The sequence below is a fragment of the Echinops telfairi genome, unplaced genomic scaffold, assembly GCF_000313985.2.
Source record: "Echinops telfairi isolate 266 unplaced genomic scaffold, ASM31398v2 ScPeMD7_443;HRSCAF=831, whole genome shotgun sequence".
Classification (NCBI taxonomy): domain Eukaryota; kingdom Metazoa; phylum Chordata; class Mammalia; order Afrosoricida; family Tenrecidae; genus Echinops; species Echinops telfairi.
Genome location: NW_022104341.1, coordinates 72,611,914 through 72,618,339, shown reverse-complemented (window position 1 = coordinate 72,618,339; position 6,426 = coordinate 72,611,914).

Sequence of the window (6,426 nt, the reverse complement as noted above, 5' to 3'; positions counted from 1 at the left end):
CCGCGGCTTTTATTGGCTGTGTGAGTCAGACCGCTCCACCCCCTTACCCTCGCCAACGCGCGAGGAGGGGATGTCCGCGGGTCGACGAGGTGGTGGGGTCAACTGCAGAGCCGCCGGGTTGCCAGGGCGCGCTGGGAGCAGGGGTTCCCCACCGTCTGGGCTTCGGGGTCAACCTGTGGACGGGGCGGGGGGGTCCTGGCGGCTCCATTCTTCTCTGGAGGGGGCGCCTCCTCCGAAAAGCGGTCGCACATTGGGTTACCTCCCCTGGGGAGGGTGTCCCAAGGCCGCCCAAGCCGGCTTCTGGGAATGTCCCATCCCCCAGTTAGCCGCTCTGCACCCTGAAGATCCCGGATGGGTAGAAAGATGCCCGCCGCTTGGGCAGGTCATCACTCCAGACCCGTGAGGTCACGAGATGAACCTTTTTATTTTTTCTGGCGCTTTCCTTACGTTCATCTGAGATCCACAGCAGTCCTGGGAGCCGGGTAGGTGTTAGCCACATTTGATAGACGACCAAAAGAAAGAAGCTCGCCATGCCTGCTCCATCGGCTTCGCTGGGACTGCAAGAGGTGGTGGCTGTGCGTTGCCGTGGCCTTGATTCGGACTCCAGCCTTGATTCAGACTCCAGGACACACCGCGTGCTACCGAGGACCACTGCTTTCTAAGATTCTCTTGGTTGCTATCTTAATGGAAACAGCCCCTGGGCGTTTAACTCCACCATTATACTGGGTGTGTTAGAGAAGTTCCTGTCTGAGGCCTCTGCTGGGGAAGAATGCCGGAATTCAATGTTGCAGGCCCTGGGGCTAGAGGGTGAATCTGGCAGTTGGCCTGCCCTCATGGAGCCAAGAGCCAAGAGACTTAAATCTGTCTTTCAGGTTTCACCTTGCTTCTATGGAGAGATGATCGTCTCTTCTGAGATGTTAGTCAGTGTACCAGGCAAACATCACCTTACCAGCCCCTCCACTTTCCCTTCCTTTCACCTTTACCCCAGTCTGCGTCCTGCTGTTCCTGTTTCTGTGCCTTGGGGAAAGCTGGCCCTTCAAGAATGCCCATTCCCATTCCCTTCACAGAGCTAACATTTACGACTCTTCTTCAGGAGCTCATAAAATCCATGCATCTATGTCCCAATTAGACCGAGCTCTAGGGCAGACAGAGTCTGGCTCGCCTTTGTCTTTCCAGCAGCATCGAACATAATGCTGTCTGGCGCGCTGGTGGCACTGTAGCATAAGAGTTGGACTACTAACTGCAAGGTTGATGGTTCAAGGCCACCACCCACACCATAGGGGAACAATGAGATTTTCTGCTCCTGTAAACATTGACATCCTCAGGGGCCCTATGAGTTGGAACGGACTTGATGGCAGTGGGTTGACATAATGCTTGGTGCATAGTGGGTGCTCTAGTGTTTGTTGAACAAATGAAAGAGTGAAGAAGTAGGCAGAGGTTTAAATATTCAGTAATCGTCAAGATTCAAATACACAGACTTGCTGCCATCGTGTCTATGCTGGCTCGTAGTGACCCCACAGGACAGAAATGAACTGCCCCTGTGGGTTTCCAGATGGTAACTCTTTACAGGAGTAGAAAAGCCCTTTCTCCTGAGGAGCAGCTGGTGGTTTTGAACTGCTGATGTTGTAGTTAGCAGCCCAACACGTAACCACACCAGGTGTCAAAATGAATTGTCCAGCTGTTTCCCATGGTGATAATCACCTTATGAGACCCTCCCTCTTAAAAAGGATCCCTTACATCCTTCTAGGAGAAAAGGAAACACCAGGCGATGCCCCCGGTACAGGTGTGTAATGCCAAGGATGCTATAAAATCACCAGGGTCTTTATGTGAGGCCAGTAGCTGTGTGAGGTGACTGTGCTAGGTTACAGGAGGCAAAGTGAGGCTTACTAAGGCTGCTCCTTCGGATGAAAGTCGCAGTAAAAGCACCCCCAATGAACACATTTTAGATAAAAAGAATCATCCACTGAAAACCAAAACATGAATGTATATAAGCATATATGTGTATGGGTAGGTTCAGGTGTGTCCATATATATGCACTTGTAGAGGTATCTGTGTTCATGTATGTAGATGTGTATGTGTATGCTCACTTCTATTATTCATAGAAGATACGGTAATGGATACTTCTCAGAGATAAGCAAGTACCTTTCATAATGGGTTTTCTGCATTTGAAGGCTTAGAACTTTAGTTTCATGGGACAACTCAGTCAATTGGCATAATGTCCTTCATAAAGTTCATGTCCTACCTCCTAGCCAGGTGAGTTTCTTCTGGGATCATAAAAATTTGTGAGCAGCCATCTAAGATACAGTCTATCTACCCGGAGACCAGAAGGACTAGATGGTTTCCGACTCTCACTATCAACCATTTGGAGCAAGGCAGCAATAGATGTGTTAGATCTCTCTGGAGCTAGATCTATACCTCAGTCCTTGGCTCTGCGCGAGAAAGAATTCACGCCGAAGCCTGGTTCGTGATCCAAGTGAGTTTTATGAGCATTAGAAGTTTCAGGTTTACACAGGCACCGATAGGACTCCTCCCAAACATGCAGCCTGCCTGGAAGCTGCTCGCAGACTCATGCAAAATCTCCCAAGGTTCGGCCAAAGTTCTCCGGGCTCCTCCCTTTTCAAGGATTCCACGGGGAGGTGGGAGGTGTGATGGACGACCCCTGACCGACCCCATTGGCTGAATTGAATTCACCTGGCCTAGGTGGGCCAATTCAGGTTCACGCCCACCCATGCCTCCCGTGGGAAACCTGAGCCTCTGGGCATGTGCAGTGTGCCACTCCTTTGTTCCCGTAGCTTGGCCCTCTGGGCATGCGTTAATGGACATTCCCCAGCCCTACACTAGCTTACCTAACAGGTGGGCCATGATGGAATGGGAGGAAAACATGGACTACAACTCACATGGAAAAGTCCAGAGTTGGAGGGCCAGTTGAGATGAGAGAACTCCCGAAGACTACCTCCTCCAGATGCTCTTTAAATCTTGAACTGGAATTATTCCCTGGAGTCATGTTTTTGTAAAGTTGCAGGTTAGCAAACAAATTTTAAAATATTACCTGGGAGTCTGGCACTCCATTAAAAAAACATTTATATGAGACCAAAAGTTCAACAATGACACAAAGCAAAGATGAGAAGATAAGGCAGGCAGGGAAATGAGTTCTGAAAACGGAAGAAGCAGAACACAATGAAAAAGATTGTTGGCACATTGTGAGAAGTGCGACTCATGTCACCGAGCAATTTGTATTTGCATAGAGACAGCAAAGGAGAACCGAATAGGCGGTGTCAGCTTTCTCTGAAAACCACAATAAAACTTTATTTAAAAAGAGAGAGAGAATAGTCTAATAAATCTATCAAACACTTGGTACATAAAAGAGAATTGGAAAAAAAAACACCCTTATTAATCATGTCAGTATTGAGTTTATGTTGAAATGCCAGCATTTTGATATATTGATATATATATAGGCTCAAGCCCCAAAGAGGGCAAGACTTCTTATACGTTGATGCAGAGAGATGGAAACACTGACCAAGGGCCAGTCGGAGAGACATCTATGTATTTGCAATAAACTGGGGAGCTTATGAGGAGCACTGGTGCTGTGGTGCTGTGACCCTCGAGGTCTGCAGTTTTGAAAGACTGGGTGGGGGGTGGGGAGGCAGGGAGGGTGTCTACGACTATAAATGGTTACAGTCTCTGAAACACAGAGTCAATACTATTCTTTCTTATAGGGTTGATATGAGTCAGTATCAACTCAATGACAGTGAGTCTGGGGTTTTTTTGGTTTTGAACAGGGACAAAAGCACTGCTGCTTCATCACCGACTGCACAGGCAAGGATGTGCTATGGGGGCTGCTGTGACAGCTCTTTGGGGAAGGCAGTCAAGGGTTTCAGCCACTGTGCAACCTGGGCTCTCTGAGAACTCTTTTTATACTGGTTACAACTTTGAGTGAAGTGGACTATGGAAACCATAACACTAAGTGATGCTAATGTTAATTTACCAAACTCATTTTTTGATCAATGCTAGTTTGATAGGTGGGTGGGATGAGGAACAAGAAGTAGTCACAATGCCTCTGGCTGTGCCCTGGCTCCCTGCCAGGGGCAAAGTGTCCTCTAGGTGGGTCCAAGGATGCCCAGGGAATGACTGCTTAACTGAAACATGACCATTTTTGGTAGTGACCGTATTAAGTAGCGTCTCATAAACAAAAACCCTCTCAAACACACTGCCATTGAGTCAGTTCTGACTCATAGCAGCCCTGTGGCACAGAGAGAATTGAAGGATTCTGTGGGCAAAATAGTCATTGGTGGAAATTATCAAATGATCGTCATATCACACGCAAGATTTGCTTAAGATAATTCTAAAATGGTTGCAGCAGTACATTGATGGGGAACTGCAAGACATTCAAGTCGGACTCAGAAGAAGGCATCAGCAAAGGCTGTCATGACTGACGTCCCTTGGGTCTTGGCTGAAAGCAGAGACTACTCCAAAATGTTTCCTGTGGTTTACTGACTACACAAGGGCATCCGACTGTGTGCCTCATGACAAATGAGAAGTAACATTGCAAAAACCGGGAATGCCGGAACACTTTCCGCATATACTCATGTCTAAGCCGAGTTTTTCAGTACATTTTTAATGCATTTTTAGTACATTTGTGGAAAAATTAGGTACCGCCACTGATGTTCGGGTCGGCTTATATGCAAGTATATAGGTAATTGCTCAAGTGGAATCCAATGGAATGAGCATACTACATGGTTTAAAGTTAGAAGAGAGGTGTGTCAGGTGGATCATTTCACCATTCTTAAGCGATCTTTTAGGAGCAAGATGAGACTTTCTGCTCCCATGAAGGGTTAGTCTCAGAAGCCCATAGGGACCGTCCTACCCTATCCTATTGGGTCACTATGAGTTGAAAGGGACTGGATGGCAGTGAGAGTTTGGGCTCAGGCGGTAGGGTGAGGAAGCAATTGAGTAGCTGGGCTATTTGAAGAAGCTCATGGCATCAGGAGTAGAGGATGGCTCATTCACACCCTGCAATATGTTGATGACACCACAGGGCTTGCTGAGAGTGAGAGGGCTTAAAGAACTTACTGATGAAGGTCAAAGACAACAGCCTTCAGTGTGGATTACCCTTCACATAAATTAAAAAATAAATCCTCGCAAGTGGACCAATAAGCAACATCACAATAAATGTCTTGGTTGAAATAATCAAGGATTTCATTTTAGTTGTAGCCACAACAAAACACTAGAAAAGAAACCATTTACAGATATCTTACGTTATATTTCTAGAAGGTTCCATCAAAAGGGGAAGCTGTAATGCAATGAGGGAAGAGACTGGAAAATGCCTCTCCCCTGAATGTTGGAACTGGTAAGGAGTGCTTTACTTAAAAGCTGAACTGTTCTGGGTGTTGTCAGGGTGTAAGGTAATCTGGAAAGTAAAGTTATCTTAAAATCAACATTAAGCTGAAGTGTTCAGTGCTTCGTAGGAGTAGCAGCCCACACTAGTGGTTAATTCGAGCAGTTTCACACTTGGAAAGAGTAGGAGGGAATTCCAAGTAGTAGATAAAATGATCTGCGGAGGCAACTCTGAAAAAGAGAAAAGTAAATGGGCTCAGAGCAATTGTTTGCTCCACATGCATCCCTGCCCCCATGTTCCTTTCCTACCGCCCCTCTCTTGTCTCTGATTCTTCTTTCCTCTCTCCACCAACCCCACGCCTCTGAGTGGTTATTAACTAGGCAAAGGATCAGATGGCACCTTGCATTGGGAAAATCAGCTGCATAAGACTGCTTACAGTGTTGAAAAGCAAGGATGTTACTTTGAGGACTAAGGTGTGCCTGACCCAAGCTACGGTATTCTCCATTGCATCATATCCATGTGAAAGTTGGACATTGAACAGAAGAGATTCATTTGCATTACAGTGCTGGTGAAGAATATTAAAATACCATGGACTGCCAAAACAACAAACAAATATGTTGTGATAGGTAGGTTTAGTGTGCCAACCTGGCCAATAGGAACATGTAGGATTAATCAGGTCACAGTTTGATTGGAGAGCAAACAGATAAATGGCTCAACAAGGCCCACTCACCTCTCCCATGCCTTCTGGTGATCGGACCAGCATGCAGCTGCTTTAGCTAGTTCTCTGCCTCAACTTGTGAGCTATACTACCTGTGGGACAAGCCAACCCGTGGATCATGTAACCAGAGCTTGAGGTTCCTTTGAGACGTGCTTCACCATACTGCTTGTGTGTACATACTAGAGCTTAAGGCTGGTGGATCCTGTTGCCTTGCATTGCTTGAGTTCAATATGCCATCGGGGCCTGCTCTACTAAGCCCCTGAGCTGCTGAATGTCAGGTGACCAGCCCTGATGTTTACTGCCTGTGGGCAGACTCTGCCTGCATTGCCTAAGGGAAGACTCAGCTGTCTGCTTCCTTGACCTTGGACCCGGC